The sequence below is a fragment of the Condylostylus longicornis genome, unplaced genomic scaffold (assembly GCF_029603195.1).
Source record: "Condylostylus longicornis isolate FDR11 unplaced genomic scaffold, ASM2960319v2 ptg000010l, whole genome shotgun sequence".
Classification (NCBI taxonomy): domain Eukaryota; kingdom Metazoa; phylum Arthropoda; class Insecta; order Diptera; family Dolichopodidae; genus Condylostylus; species Condylostylus longicornis.
This window is the reverse complement of record NW_026577979.1, coordinates 11,822,466-11,838,217: the sequence shown is the minus strand read 5'-3', so window position 1 is coordinate 11,838,217 and position 15,752 is coordinate 11,822,466. Positions and strand designations below refer to the sequence as shown.

General features: G+C 25.2%; 1 long non-coding RNA gene across 1 annotated transcript in view; it reads left to right on the top strand.

Moving 5' to 3' along the window:
• LOC129619084 (uncharacterized) overlaps positions 1 to 15,752 on the top strand; it is a 116,166-nt gene that overhangs the window by 33,315 nt on the left and 67,099 nt on the right. The gene's annotated exons all lie outside the window — the stretch shown is intronic.

Genomic DNA, 15,752 nt, shown 5'->3' with positions numbered 1-15,752 from the left:
AAAATAAGACAAGAAATTGTTTTTATGTATTAAAATTGGCACTTGTATTTCGTTAAGGTCCTTTTCATATTAATATGTAAAGAAAGTATAAAAAAATGACAAAAAAACATTGCCAAATTCAAAAATTTTTGGTAACCCTTCTTTCAATTTTTTTTGTTATAAAGGGATGCAGTTGTAGGTATAGGCATGTGTAGGTATAGGATCATGTATTTTAGCTTGATTGCACATTACAAATGTGTTTTTATTTTTTTTTTTAATTTTAAACAAAATTACATGTCATACACAAATTATGCCCAAATAACAAACAAAACCATAACCAAAGAACCCTTTTTCATTGTACCTTGTACCTTTTTCCTTATATTATGCATTTTTGTTTTATTTTCAATTTTTTTTTTTGGAAATTTTATCAAATGCAATCAATTTACCTTCCGGTTATATTCAAAAGATGATCAGCAATTTTTGTGTTACAGTTTTAATAAAAAAAAATAGTGAGATCAAAATTTTTGGTAATTTTCTTATTGTACGTGTGCATTTTTCGGGAAAATTTGTTATTTCTTAAACGTTATTACTGCATAAAATATTCAAAAATGAAAAAAAAACCATAAAAAAATAAATAAATTGAAGTTAATTTTTGTTATTTTTTTTTGTTCTTTTTTTTTGTTAAAAAAAGGGGCTTATTTAAAAAATTTTTTTGGTATTTTTTTTTAAATTTCATATTATAATTGAAAATTAACCCCCAAATATTTTCTTTATTTTTTGTGTTTTTTTTACGAAAATTGTATACCGTAATAACAATTACTGTTACTGTTATTATACATGCGCTACTTTCTTGTCCTGTTTTTTGCAGTTTTAATTTTGACTTTAAATTATTATGTAGTTGACAATATCAAAACAACATTATTTTTTTAAAACGTGATCCATATTAATATGTATAAGAAAGTTTTGGTAACATTTTTAATGTGATATTGGTATATAGTCGTTAAATGTAATAATGATAACATTAACGATCCATTTATTTAAAATAACAAAAGTTTAGCACGCGCTTTAAATAAGAAAAAAAAAATGAAAATCGAAAATATGAAAAAAAAATGGCAGATGTTTTTCGAAAATTGAAATAAAATTTTTTTTTTACATTATTTTTGTAATAAAAGTTATGTAAATGTATTACAAAAAAAAAAAGCCGAAAATTTAAAATTGAACAGAAACAAAAAGTCGGAACAAAAATAATAAAATTAATAAAAAAAATTGTGACTCTTCACATTTCTTTATTTCGGGGTTATAAACTTGATTTATTCAAAGGTATTTAAATTGTTTTTTTTTTTCTATATATATCTTATGAGCTTCCAGTTAAAATTATGTTATATATTATTTTTTAATAACAAAATGTTTAAATATTATTATTAAATAAATAATTAAAATAAAATGTGAATTTTTTTTATAGTACGTGCCCGTTATAATTTATTGAATACAAGCAGGTTAAAATGCAGTAAAAGAAAAAATTTGTGTTTTTGTTTTTTTTTTGGAATTTGCGATAATAAAAATGAATGCACCTTTCGTCAATTAATTAATTATCAAAAATTAATTATTTGGGACATGCCAACTACAAAAATTCAAGGGTTTTTTCAGTTTTTTATTTTTATTGTTGTTTTTGTTGTTATTCATTAATTTAGTAATCGTCATTTTTAATGGTGTTATTAAAAATAATTAGAATTATAAAAGAAATTCACGTTTTTATATTGCTTTTGTTTAATTTTTTTTATTCGAAAAAAATAAAAAAAATTCGGTACTTTTGTTAAAATTTAATATTATTAAAATGTCATGCTTAAGAATTTTATTAAAATTCGTATATAATTGTTAGATTATGTCGATGATAAGATGCATAATAATAAGGAATAAATAGACTATGATATTATACTTGGAACAGAGATATTATAGGCGGGAGGATAAAGAAAGCTATAATAAGTCGTGAATGGCTACGGTGGCCCGAAGGATATGTCCTCTTTTCACACTAGGTTTCTTTAAAATCTACCAATCTACACTCTGACACAAACCAACATAAGAACTAATAATTTCTTATCTTGGAAATAGGGACTAATTACATTCCAATACAAACTAACATAAGAACTTCATTTGTTTCCTTGAAAATTCATATAAAAATTTGTTCTCTAACTTTTTTAAAATATTGGAAGTTTTATATTTTCAGCAAAATTTTTCAGCTGAAACCAAGACTTGTAATTTTAAAGCTTGTTTAACAAATTTTAAGGAATAGTTCGCGTATATCTTTAGATCTCTAATCTAGACCTCTTACAAAGCATTTTTTTATAATCGACCTACAGGTTATATAACTTTCTGGTACAATACATTGCTTCTTATGATAATATTTCTGAAATTTTTAACAATTTATGAAATTTAAATTCGAATAGCAAAAAATATTAACTGTGCTGCTATTAAATTAAGTCTAAACTTCGGGCATATTATGTTTTTAAAAGGAATGTTTTACTATCTTTGATTGCAAAAGAAAATTACATTACGAAAATTTTGATATATTAGAGATTAAACTACAAATAATTCGAAATTAATTCTTACTGCACTTATAGGTAGCATTAAATTTTCCCTCGAAAGCCGAGACTGAAAATAAGTAAATTCAAATTAGAAAAAATAATATACAAAATGGAAATTTATTAAACCAATTTTAATTAGCGCAGAACGTTAAGTAATAAAAATGTATAAGAATTTAGATTAATTTGAAATTTTTGAACATATATTTTTTCTGTATCATTAAGGTTCAAAAAGTGATGTATTTATTCAAAATGGAGAAAAAATACTTTAGCAATATTGAAATATTTTCTGTCCTTATTTGGAAAATTTTTGTTCATACGCTTTTACAATTTTCATATTTTAATAGTTTTAAATATTTAATTATTCTTTGAAATTTCTAATTAGCTGAATTAAGTGATTCAAAAAATTATGTAAAAAACCAAGCGATAGTAATTAAAATTTGAGTTTATTAAATTTCTTATAAAAGAATTAAATTACTTTTCTCTTATTTTATTTCTCTAAATTTACTTTGGCTACCACAACTATTTAATCAAAAATTTTACATATCACTTTCAAAATAGTTTTTTCCCCAAATTTTAAATAATTTTTTGCATGATGGTTCTCATAAGATTTTTGAAGTGACACTTGAGTGTTTTCTGACTTGCATCTTATCCCCATAATATAATATTTTCTGCTGTTCTGTGAGTAGCAATATTGTACCTATATATAAATGGGTATTTAAAACATGAAAAACCATAGAAGATGAGAATAACGTTTATCACATTACAAAATTTATCTTATTTTGCTATACCAAGTAATATTATTAAAATACTCGTATATAAGCCCCGCATTATATGCAATTTTTTTTGTTAAATTTATTTCTTGAAGTAAAGTACGTGTTTTTATTAATTACTTAATATTTAATAATTAAAACCCTTAAACGAATAAAAAATCTTAAGCGAAACTCAATAAAATGTAATTTCAAAATAAAAATATTAATTAAGTTTATTGGAATGTGCTAAATATGTGTGTATGTGTATATCGTTAAGAAATTCGATTTATTAAGTGCATGTCCGAACCAGCTATGCTCAAATTATGGTTTTTTGTTGAGTGGTTTTTGTTTTATTTCTTTATTTCCAAAATCAAGAGTCTATAATTTTTGAAGTACTTGTTCACGTAAGCACTTTAACCAAAAGGATATCCTTATGTAGTTTAACAAAATTGTTCTGCATTATTTTTGAAAAGGAAAAATTTGTTTAATAAAAATTCTTCGAAAAATGAGGACTTGCGAAAAAATATTTTAATAAGGAGGAATAATCAGAAAACAATAATAAGAAAAATAATATTTTTATAATTTCTCGTTCCGACGGTAAAAACAAAATTTCACTTTCGCTTACTGTCATTTTTCTTTCACATAATTTTTTCTTTCTTCATTGTTCTTTCGAAATTTTTATTTTTGTTATTTTTTCTAGTTTTGTTTTTATACTTTTTGTTTTCTTATAATCCTTTCACAATAGAAAAGTCCTTGATTTCATATGACATATACTTATATTCATAAAAATACTTCTATTTACGTATGTACATATGCTCATACGTAGTTCCAAAACAAACGTGGAGAGTTTAAATTTACATGTGATATTTCTACATATTGGCATGCATCTACATATTAATATATTAATCTCTATTTATTTATAAACATTTACATTTACATATGCATATGCATATAATATGTTGTTTTATGCATGTACATATATAAAATAGATAAATTACGCATTAAATTACAGCTGTTTTTCATTAAAACAAAAATAATAATTCTCCATAATAAATAAAAGAAAACATAAGAAAAAATGCATACTATGCACGTTGCACTCAAACAACAATAACAACAATAATATCAGAACAAGAAAAAATACCACACAATGATGATAATAAGAAAAATGTAAAAACAGCGAGAACGAGTAAAAAAATCAAAACAAATTAAAAGCTTTTCCTTTTATATAAAATTTCCCCATTTAAAAATTCCATCTTGTAAGTATACATGGATATATTATACAAGTACACATCTGTACATTCGTATGGGCATATTTCTCATTAGAAATTTATATAGGTTTATTACATATATATATTACATATATGCATAATTATTTGTATGTAAAATTGAATAAAAGACAGAAAAAGAATAATGTAATGAAAGGAATAAAACAAAAATAAAACAAATACTAGAGAAGCGAAATAGCAAAAATACAAAAAGAAAACAAAAGCCAAAACAAAAAAAAAATTCTCACAATTACTCATAAAATGTGCAACGTGCGTATACGAAATGCGAATATGCACTTCTCCAATATTCAAGTTTATTCCATTCTTTTTTGCTTTTCGTTTTTCTCATTATAATTCTTTACTAGCTACATACATATATTTTTTATATTTCCTTTCGCTATCATAATTTTTCTGCTCGCTCTCTATCTGCTGTTGTTTTGTTTTTTCAGTAATTATTATTATTATGAGTACACACAATATCTACAAAATAATTACTCTCGCTATTATATTATAACTATGCGAAGAGAATACAATTTTATTGCACTGTACTAAATGCATGCATGCAAGTATATGTAATAATATGCGAAAAGAGAAAATACCATTATAGAATTTTTTCGTTTTCTTTTTTTTAAATATTTTATTTTTGTTCTTTGTTTAATTTTCATTCTCTCTAATATGCAAATCAATGCTACATACAATTTTATATAACTATAAACACGCATTTATCGTAGATTATTGTTCATGCAAGTGCATGATAATAATAATATAACAATATTGCAATGCATTGTCAAATATATACAATTGTACATACTAATCTATGCATATATACTTACAAATTATTATAAATGCAAAAATAAACAAATAATGAAAAAAAAATTACTCAAAAATAAACACAAACCAAAAAGGAAAAGTACAAAAATAAATCTCCAAGTTCAGTTGCGTTGCGTATTTTCCTCCTCTCACTTTGGATAACTTATACATTTTCGCAATATAAAACGTTTTTAAGTTAAAAACAGAAAAATAAATAAATAAAAAATAAAAATAAAACGCAAGCTTACGCAAAATTTTTCAAGGTGATTATAATTAATAACTGAGTATAAAAATTTTATATTTTTACTTTAATTAAGTAATCTATTTTTAAAATTGAACTTTTTAAGTAAATGAAATAAATTAAAAATTAAGTGCAATGCGGCAAATTTAATCAACTATTACAATTGGATAATATTTTATTGATTTAATTAAACATTCATTATCATAATTAAAATTGTAATTTTATTTTTATTTTTCTTTGAATAAGTGCACGAACACGACATAATTTGTGTTCTTATACACATTCTATATAAAACTTTGTTGGAAGAAGATTGTACGGTCATTTGTTTTTTAGAAGTACAAACTAATCTATAAAAACTTTAAATTTAGTTTTTGAGAATTTAAAATGACCGAATCAATGGAATCAATATCTCAGCTTTTCTTCATTTCTATAAAATCAGGATTTGATTATACTATCATGGTAATCCAGTCAAAAAATTTGCATAATACAGTTTTAATTATTCATTCTGTTGTTTACTGAACTTTTAAATAATTCACGTAATTATAACAGCATATTAGGGCTTTAAATGGGTACAAAAACACAAAAAATGTCACAGTCATCGTCTCAGAGTTTTAAAACCAAAGCAGTAAAAAATACCTACTTCTAACACTAAAATATTGCTTAAGACAATATGAATAAACAAAGCCTTTATGTAATTTCATCAAAAGATATTTAAAATTTTCACATCAAAAAGATATTGATAACCAAATTTATTAGCACATTAACTAAGTGTCCTAAATTATACGAGGAACAGAACTTGATCAAGTTCACTCAACTTCCCTAATGTTCCTTATTTCATATTATTATACTTGAAATATTTCCGACGGCGTTTGTAATTTTTTTCCCTATATTGTTGTTGAGAATTATTTGAATGTGTTAGATTTTTCCAAATTTTTGTTATACTTACAGTTTAAATGTACTTAAGTGGTAGCTTAACTGTTCCCGGTTTAAATGCGAATTTGTTTCACTATTTACTTGAATTCAAGTAAATTTTACAGTAACTTGTAAGTTAGATTATTCTATTTGTTAGTTTACCCTATTCCACTGTTTTTATGTGGAATATTTTTCTTCTTCTTGACAAAATAGTTATAGAATTTTTCTCAGAAAAATTAAAATTTTTTATTTTTTTCGTTGTTTTACAGACTTGTGCTAAATATGACAAAACTTTATTAAAGAAAATTTTGCTTTGGAGAGATGTTCTAAGTTTCAAATGAATTAGTGTTGAAGTCATAATAAAATAATAAAAATTTTGAAATTTTCTTCAGTCATTAAAAATTATTAATAATAAAATTCAAATCACCTGTACGAAATTTAAATATTAAAACTGAAGCCGTTTTCCCAAAAAGTATCTCTCAATGCAATTTCATATCAAAAGTTACATACGTTTATGCATATCCTTTCTATGCAGAAAGGATAGATCACCGAATTACGTTATGTTAAGCTATGTATATATGTAAGCTTTTCGTGAGACTTTTACATTATAATTAATTCTTAGCAAAACACTCCATATACTTCGTTTTCACAAGCCGTTTCATTAGTAAATTAAAATATGGGAACATAAACTTTTATGAATTTGGGATGAGTCACACATATTTAGTGGCTATATATTTAATTATATTTCATGCAAGAAATTTGCGGAAGAATTTTAATGTCGCTGTTTTAATTTCAGAATTAATTCCGAAGATCCTTTAATTTCATATGTAATTTGCTTGGTAAAAAGTGCATAATCCTCCTCATCGATAATTAGTATAGTAATGTTAGTTCTTATAAATTTGACCTATAAAATAAATTTTAATGAAAGCGGGTAATTGGATAACACTGTACAGATGCCTTTTGTACACAAACCGAAAATATTTCTCTTTTATTTAATTAGCTTATATTCACTTTCATTTCAATCAAGCAACCTGAAATTACTAATATTTTAGGAAAAAGAATCTCTTTTGTAATTCTCTCACTCTTAATTTTAATTGAATATTATTGTATATAATTTTTTTTTTCCATTGCAAATTCTTTAATTAATTCAAAAATTTAATTTTTTTATAATAAATTTTTTAACTTAATTGACTATGGTTGCAAAAAAGTGTACGTAATGACCAGTTGCTTAAAAATAATTTTACATTGTGTTGAAAGCAAGTGCACACAAGTTTTATTGTATTGGATTCTGTAGTAATTGAATTTTATGATATTCTTTTGGTTTTTTATGTCACACCGTTTTAAATGCATCTGCGTTTTTAGCATCAGACTATCGGAGAATATAGTACGCACTGAAGTAAAACTGATCTCTAATTTCATATTTATTGCAGAATGTGATCTTCATTGAAAAAATTATTAAAATAAAATCAGTTAAATAATTGCTACAAATTAAAAGCATCTATATTTAGATTCTAGTTCGAGTTCTTTGATATACAGATTTTTAATATATGAAATTCAGGATTACAGTAAAATTCCAAATATCTATTTCAATTTCATTCAAATAAAACTTAAAATATTTTTTTATAAAATTGCAAACAAAACATAAACAAAATATATTATTATGATAAAGGCAATTTCAAAAATTCTGGAAGAGTATTATTAGAGGAATTCAGGATTTTCATTTTCACTATTCTTTTCTGAGAGGAGTGTTTTTCTTCTTGAATTAAGCATTCGTACCTGTTTTTCATACCATTTTTTCAGTACCAGTATTCATACCATTTTGCTGACTTCTGTTTAAAATTAATTTGGCCATTCCTAATCAAATTTCGTGATTCGATCTTCTGCCATCCTATTCGTGTGGTCTCTTCAATTTTTTCGTCTATTTCGATCCTCTACAATATACGTCCCTAATATTGTTGGTACAGTCTCTTTTTCTCAAAACATAGCAACATATTTGTCTTACAGTCCTTATTTCTGTTGCCCTCAATTTTCGTTTAATTTTAGACGGGTCCATTATTGTTTCAAATGCATACGTCAATATGGGTTAATACCCATAAAGGTGTTTTCCATTGTATTAATATGTGTTTGATTCTCCATATAACGTCCCGAAGATAACCTGATACAGCTGCGGCTTTTTGTGCTTTTTTAATTTTTTAGGTTGTTCGAATTCACAGTGCCTATTTTGATGTCACCCCGACATACCTTTTTTTAAAGCAGTGAAAATTTCTCTATTATATTAGCAATATGAAGCATAAACTTGACATTTAATCAAACCAAAGACCTGTTTTCATAAAAATTTTTTAGCATTTGGAAAAATTGGCCCATATATTCTTCTTCAACACCTCACTGAGAAAATTAATTAAATTGATAATTAAAATATTCAATGTAATTTAAAGTAACACAACTGCTAGTAATACACACGTACAGCATGTTGTTTAAAATATAGTCATGCAAATCTAAAAACAATAATGTGTTTAATTACAAAAAAATTAACATGATTTTAAAATGTTAAGCAGTTCCAATTTTTATTAAAAATTGTAACAAGCATTAGGTGTGCAGCACCTAACAATTATTAATGCTATGTTTAATGAATTTTAAACTTTATAAATTCTATGTAAGTACTTAATTAATTTTAATATCAATTATTAAATATTTTCATTTTATTTGATTACAATTTAACCGATTTAATGTAGCTTCACTATATGCAATTATTTAACATTTTGAAAAAAAATATCCCATGGATTTTATTCTACACGTTTTCTGCTTTCTGTTATACACAGAATCACATTAATTGAATTGTTAATCAGATACTTAAAGTGCAAATTTTTATTTTCCCACTTTATAAAATAATTAAAATGATTAATTCTTTTAATAAAATTTTAAGCTAAAAAAATAAAAATGGAAAAATTAAAAGGGTATTGGAGTTAAAACATGTTGATTTCAAAAAAATTCTAATAATTTTCAATGTACAACGAATATCATTCGGTTCAGTGCAATTAAAAATAATTATTTTAACGTAAATTAAATTGCTACAAATAACAAATCTATAATGTTATAGTAGAAGTTATTTTTTATTGATTGCTGGTTAAATAATAAATTTGTTAAACAAACATGAAATTGTAACTATTACTTTGTAATTAACAAAATCAGTGTTACAGGACAAGCTCTTAATACGTTAGTTCAAAGAAACAAATTTTGTCAGCCCATTGAATGCAATAAAATTAATTTGTCAGTTGAAATATGCACACAGCAATTTTTGATATTAAAGCCTAATAATCTAATAATATCGCAACGCAATCGGACAACACTTTCTAATCATCTGATTTCTGTTTTAACCCCTTTATAAGATAGACCGCCAGCACCACTTACATAGAGTTACCATATCATATGAGTTACTTATGGACGGACATTTCAATGGTAATAATAAATTTTATTGCATAAAACTGACTAAAATGTATTAATTAACAAGAATCATAATTAATTCGCTTGTTTTGCGTACTCAATTGGAAAAAGAATTTTCAGTGCGTTTTCGTTTTCATTCGCAACATTTTTATACCCGTACGAACGTATGTTCGAAGGGTATACTAAATTTGCCTTACCGTTTGTAACGCTAAGAAATAACGGTGTTAGATATAGACTCAAGTGTATGTTTTTGATCAGCGTCAAATTCTGAGTTGATTTAGCTTTGTCTGTCCGTCCGTCCGTCCGTCCGTCCGTCCGTCCGTCCGTCCGTCCGAACGATAACTCAAAAACTAATTGAGCTAAGTTCACCAAATTTTCACAAATGATTTATTGTAGTAAGTGCCAGAACCCTATTTAAATTGGACATGATCGGGGTACCGGTTCGGGTAGCTGCCATACAACTTCAAAATTTATTTGGCTATATCTCAGAAACTATAAAAGTTATAGTATTGAAATTTCACATAAACGAATATATTAGTAGGGCCAATATGCCACATAAAAGTCGTTGAAATTACTTGGCTCCTTCTGGTACCTGCCATACAACTTCAAAAGTTTTTTGACTATATCTCAGAAACTATAAAAGCTGTGATATTGAGATTTCACACAAGTGAATATATTAGTAGGGCCGATGTTCTGGTAGCTGCCATACAACATCAATAGTAGTTTGGCACAACCAGTATTTTGAATAACACATAGTACTGAAATTTTGCATAAATTAATATGTTAATACGGCAACTTAAAGACATAGTCTGCCCCATAGTTAGTTATGGCACATTAGTTATTCGCACATAGGATAACAAATTCGTACGGGTATCACAGAGTTGACAAGGTCAACTCTATTTTTTTTCTCGTTTTTCATATTTTTTTATGCAATCTTATGCATAATAAAAAAACCAAGCCGATGTTCTAATATAGTTTTCATTTTGAGCGATTAATACACGCTTGTAAGTATGAACGTTTATAATAAGGTTCCATATACATATGTATATGGTTACTATATACATAATATAGGTGATATCTCTTATTCAACAATTATTATCAGTTGAAAACAACATACCTTTTTCTTCTTCCTCATTCTCATTCTCGTTACTTTCCTTGAAAAAAAAAATGTTGAAATTTTAAAATGTTTAACCAATGGAAAAATAACATGTAGTAAAAATTACAACAAAAAAAAATTTATAAATTTTTCTTTTATTAAGTAATATTAAAAGCGAAACAAGTTAAAATTTAAAATAGTTATTAGCCATAAAATATTTTATATTTTTCTTAATACATAGATTTATTTTAATAGATTTACAGCCTAAAGGTAATTCATTGAAGAAACTAATGAATATTATGCCGTAGTTTAATTAACACATTAGTTGCGCGTATGTAGGCTCTTACAAGAATATTTAACGTATATGGAATTTTTTGTATAGTTATATGAATATGAACTTTTTATAAGGAAGTTTAGTAGGAAATTGTGAACAGTAAAATGTGAATAATAAATTGTGAATGAAAGTAAATTGGGATGCCTACGCCGCGTTACTTAAAAGACTTTATTTAATATTTTTTGTAATACTGAAGTATTCTGTTGATCTATTCTAAATTTTTACAAAAATGCAAATAAAAAACGATTATTGTTTAGCATACTTATAATACGCAACAGTACTGTTTTGAGACTTCTAAAACAGTTTCTGAAATAAATCACGATTTACAATAAGACTATGAATTTTAAAGTAATGCTTGCGTTTAATGCTTCTTTAAATTTAACGAACAATTCAAATTACTCTGAAATATTTGGGAGTTCACGCTAGATTATACCCTTCTGGATTATTCCTTTAAAAGGGCTATTTATTATGAGTATTATATAAATTTAAATGAAACAAAAACAGAAAATTATTTTAGCTACATAAGCCTCTTTACAAAAAGCTCGTGCAAAGAACAATATATAGTTTAATTTATTGAATTGATTTCACATCTTTCAAATGCATTCAAATTCTAATCAATGTCCCCGTTTCGAAACTCAAATTCTTTGCCAATATTTTCTAAACACGATGGTTTATAAACTATTTTGTTTTGAAAAAGTAAAAAGTAGTTCCTTGTTGAAAAAGACATTTCCCCAAAAGTGCAGTTTCACCAAAGTTTTCAAATATCAAGCCACTAGCTTGTTTTGGTCTTAAATAAACATTTCATCAATAGAATGAACGGACGGAGACTTGCATAATATTTCTTTAATTTTTTTTTAGTTGTCAAGAACAATATTTGATTGCTGAGCTTACATTTTTTTCCGTATTAAATAAGATGCATGAATCAATTTTCGACAATGATGCATGAATCAATTTTCGAAATTTTAACAAATTTATGCCGCCGCTTTTGCTTGTATCCAAATAAACTGCTCTTGTGGCCTCAAATTTAAAAGAATACCTGTCTATTTTCTAATTCTTAAACAACTGATTAGCCGTCCTCATATATAAACATCCAAATCTTAAAAAAGATCTAATAAAAAATAAAATCTTCTTATTTTAACATAACCTTAATTTCAAATTATTTCAAACAATTTTGTTTAAATCTAAATTGTGATGTTGTAAAACAAAACAGAATTTTTTTCATTGCAATAAGGATAGGGATGAATATGAAACGGACTATTTAATGTTGATTACCATCACACATCAAAAGATTACGAAAATGAGCTCAAGGATGGAAATTTTAACTAGGTTCTTATCACTGGTTTTGGAATTATATAGTTCGGAATAGTTCAAAAGAAATGCCGACAAAAAAAAAAATTAAAAAAGAAAAGTTTAAATTTTAACATACAAAGTTTAGTTTTACATGAAATGAAAAGATTTAATTTTTTTTTGGAAGTGAAACGACTACCAATATTATTTGTGAGAAATTTTTATACCCAAACATGTTGTGCTAAATAATAATAATGCAACTCAAAATTTTTTTGCATGAAGTTCAAATTTGGGAGCTTAAATCTAATTTTAAATCAATTTTCCTGTTCAATTCCATGTTCAGTTAGAATTTTTAGTTATATTTCCAATTTTATTTGATTAGTTTGATTCCGCCTTTGTTCAGATCTGTTTAAGATGGACAGCTGAAAAAGTACATATAAAGAGATTTTTACTAGAAACTTATTTCCGTTGAAGAAATTCTCGCCTATCTCCAGTAATATAAATTAAATATATCTATTTCGTTAGCAAACATTTTTTTTCTACCTCCATCTTATCTCAAGACATTCCGAAACTGCAAGCTTTTCCTTATTTCCATTTAATGTAGAACAAACTGACGGTAAAAGCCATTGCATCAAAAAATATACATAATTATTTATTTTAACTCAAGCAATTAACCCCTGAATTCGACCATTATATTAAAACTTCTTTCAACTTTTTTATATCTCATCCTAAATATATGTGATAATTTGAAATATTTTGTATATGAATGAAAGTACCTAATTTAAATTACAAGATTGTTTTTAATAGAATATTTTTTATTTGTTATAATTTTGTGACTTCAAACGATTACTGCCTTGTATTGAAAAGTTGTATTGAAATGAATCTCTTAAACAAAAATCTACAGAAAATCTTAACTCCAATCGTTTGTATACTAAAGAAGTTTAATAATAATTAAAAGCATAGCTTATAAAATGGAAATTCGCTATTATATATCTTTCTTTTTTTTCCTAACGATTGCGACACGAAAATATATTCTATTCAAAATCTTTTGGTTTTCTGACTTATTGAATTTTGGCAAATATATACGAAATATTTAAACAACTTGCTGTTACCATCCACAAAATCATAGATTCTAAATTTCAAAAATCACTCTGTGAAATAAATCAATTTTTTTTTTTTGTCAAATTGTCTTCTGCTTCTGCGTTATACCCAAACTTCTTGAATAATGATAAACAAAAGCGAAAAGTCTCACACTAATAAAGCCGCCAACAATTTACAACAGCTCTTTAGAAAAAAAAAGAAAACAAAAACAAACAAACAAAAATAAAAAAACATTTTTTTTTTTTGGTACCAAAAAATTCTTTTAAAAAAAATTGTATTCTCCTTAAAAAGTCTTTGCCCTTTCAAATACATATGCAAAAAATTACAGAATGCAAGCAAAAGAAAAAAAATATAAAACAAAAAATCATACCAAAAAAATAATAAAAAAAGAACCAAAAACGCCAAATGAAAATGAAACCTAAAAATCCTTAGACTGCATTATTTCATTGCATTGAAATCCTTTAACTTGACATTGAATATCTGAAGTATAGCTTAAAAAAGAAAAGAGAAGAAAAACAAAAAAAAGACGAAAAAAAAAATGCCACCCTAGTTATTTTTTAAAAGAAATATTTGAATATCTGTAAAATTCTTGTAAATTAAGGAATAAAAATACAAACAAGAAGAAAAAAATAGACGCGTTCACAAACACACACGAAAAAAATTTTTTAAGAATACTTTTTTTTATTAATATTGTAAAACAAAAATCAGTAAGCATACGAAATAATAAAAATGAAATATGTGCACACATATACACACACCCCCATACCATTCAAAAGAATTATTACATACGATCTCACATTTTAAGCCTTTAATATGCAAAATAAATGGAGAGACAGAGTAGTGTGAGTATACAAAAAGTACTCATTAAATTAATTACCAAAAATCGTTAATTCTAATTTTACAAAAACAAACCAGGGGGTCGGTCGTCGTTTTTTTTTTTCAATACACACAAACATACAAATTAAAAACACATAAAAATAAAAATTTGCAATTTTTTTTCCCCCTTGTTTAATGTTATTATATTTTTGGGAAAAAAAAATAAAAACATTAAAACAGAGAAAAAAAAAACCAACAAAACCAAAAATTCAATGCCGCATATCCGGTTACCTACATTTATAGTTAAACGGGCTTTAAAATAATAATCGTAAAAAACAACAAAAACAAAAAAAATTACAAGCAAAAAATAATAAAATCAAGAATTTTAAACAGTCTGGCCTGGCCTGGATTCAGGAAAACTTAAAATAAACAATTTACACAATTTGAAATATGAATTTTTTTTTTTTTTTATACAATTTTTTTTTCAACTTTTAATTCATCCGAATTTGCTGATTGATGCAAAAATATCAAATTTTCTTGTTCTCGAACAAATTTCTTGATTTCAATTCAAATACTCATGAGTCTCATTTGAAATTGGTAAGGAAAAAAAAATAAAAAATAAAAAATTTTTTTATTTTACGTCTAGTCATTTGTTTTAGTTAACAAAATATTAAATAAAAGTCGGCTTTGCATTTGATTCAACGGTATAATGTACTTGAATGCACTATAATTGAGAGTGTGTATAGAGAATATTGTGAATTCGTAATCGAGAGGCACACACAGAAACATACGGTTATGTATAGTTAGTTATCATTTCTAAGCAAAAAAAAAAACATATTGTTTCAGTGTCTCAGTCGGTGGCCCTAAAATTATGATTATTGTATATATATAGGTAGGAGTATGTATTATACCTACATTTATTATAATGTATATTAAAAAATATATGCTTGTATTAGGTATATACTTACATTATGCATTCATACTTTGATTTGAACTTATGAATTCAATGTTAAGGTTTGTTTTCTTTTGTGTGGATGTATGTGCGTTGGTCTCTATATAAAATATTTTTTTAGTTTACACTATTGCACAAACATAAATTTTTCTGCGTGTCGTAGATATAAGTATAAAATTTCATTTTT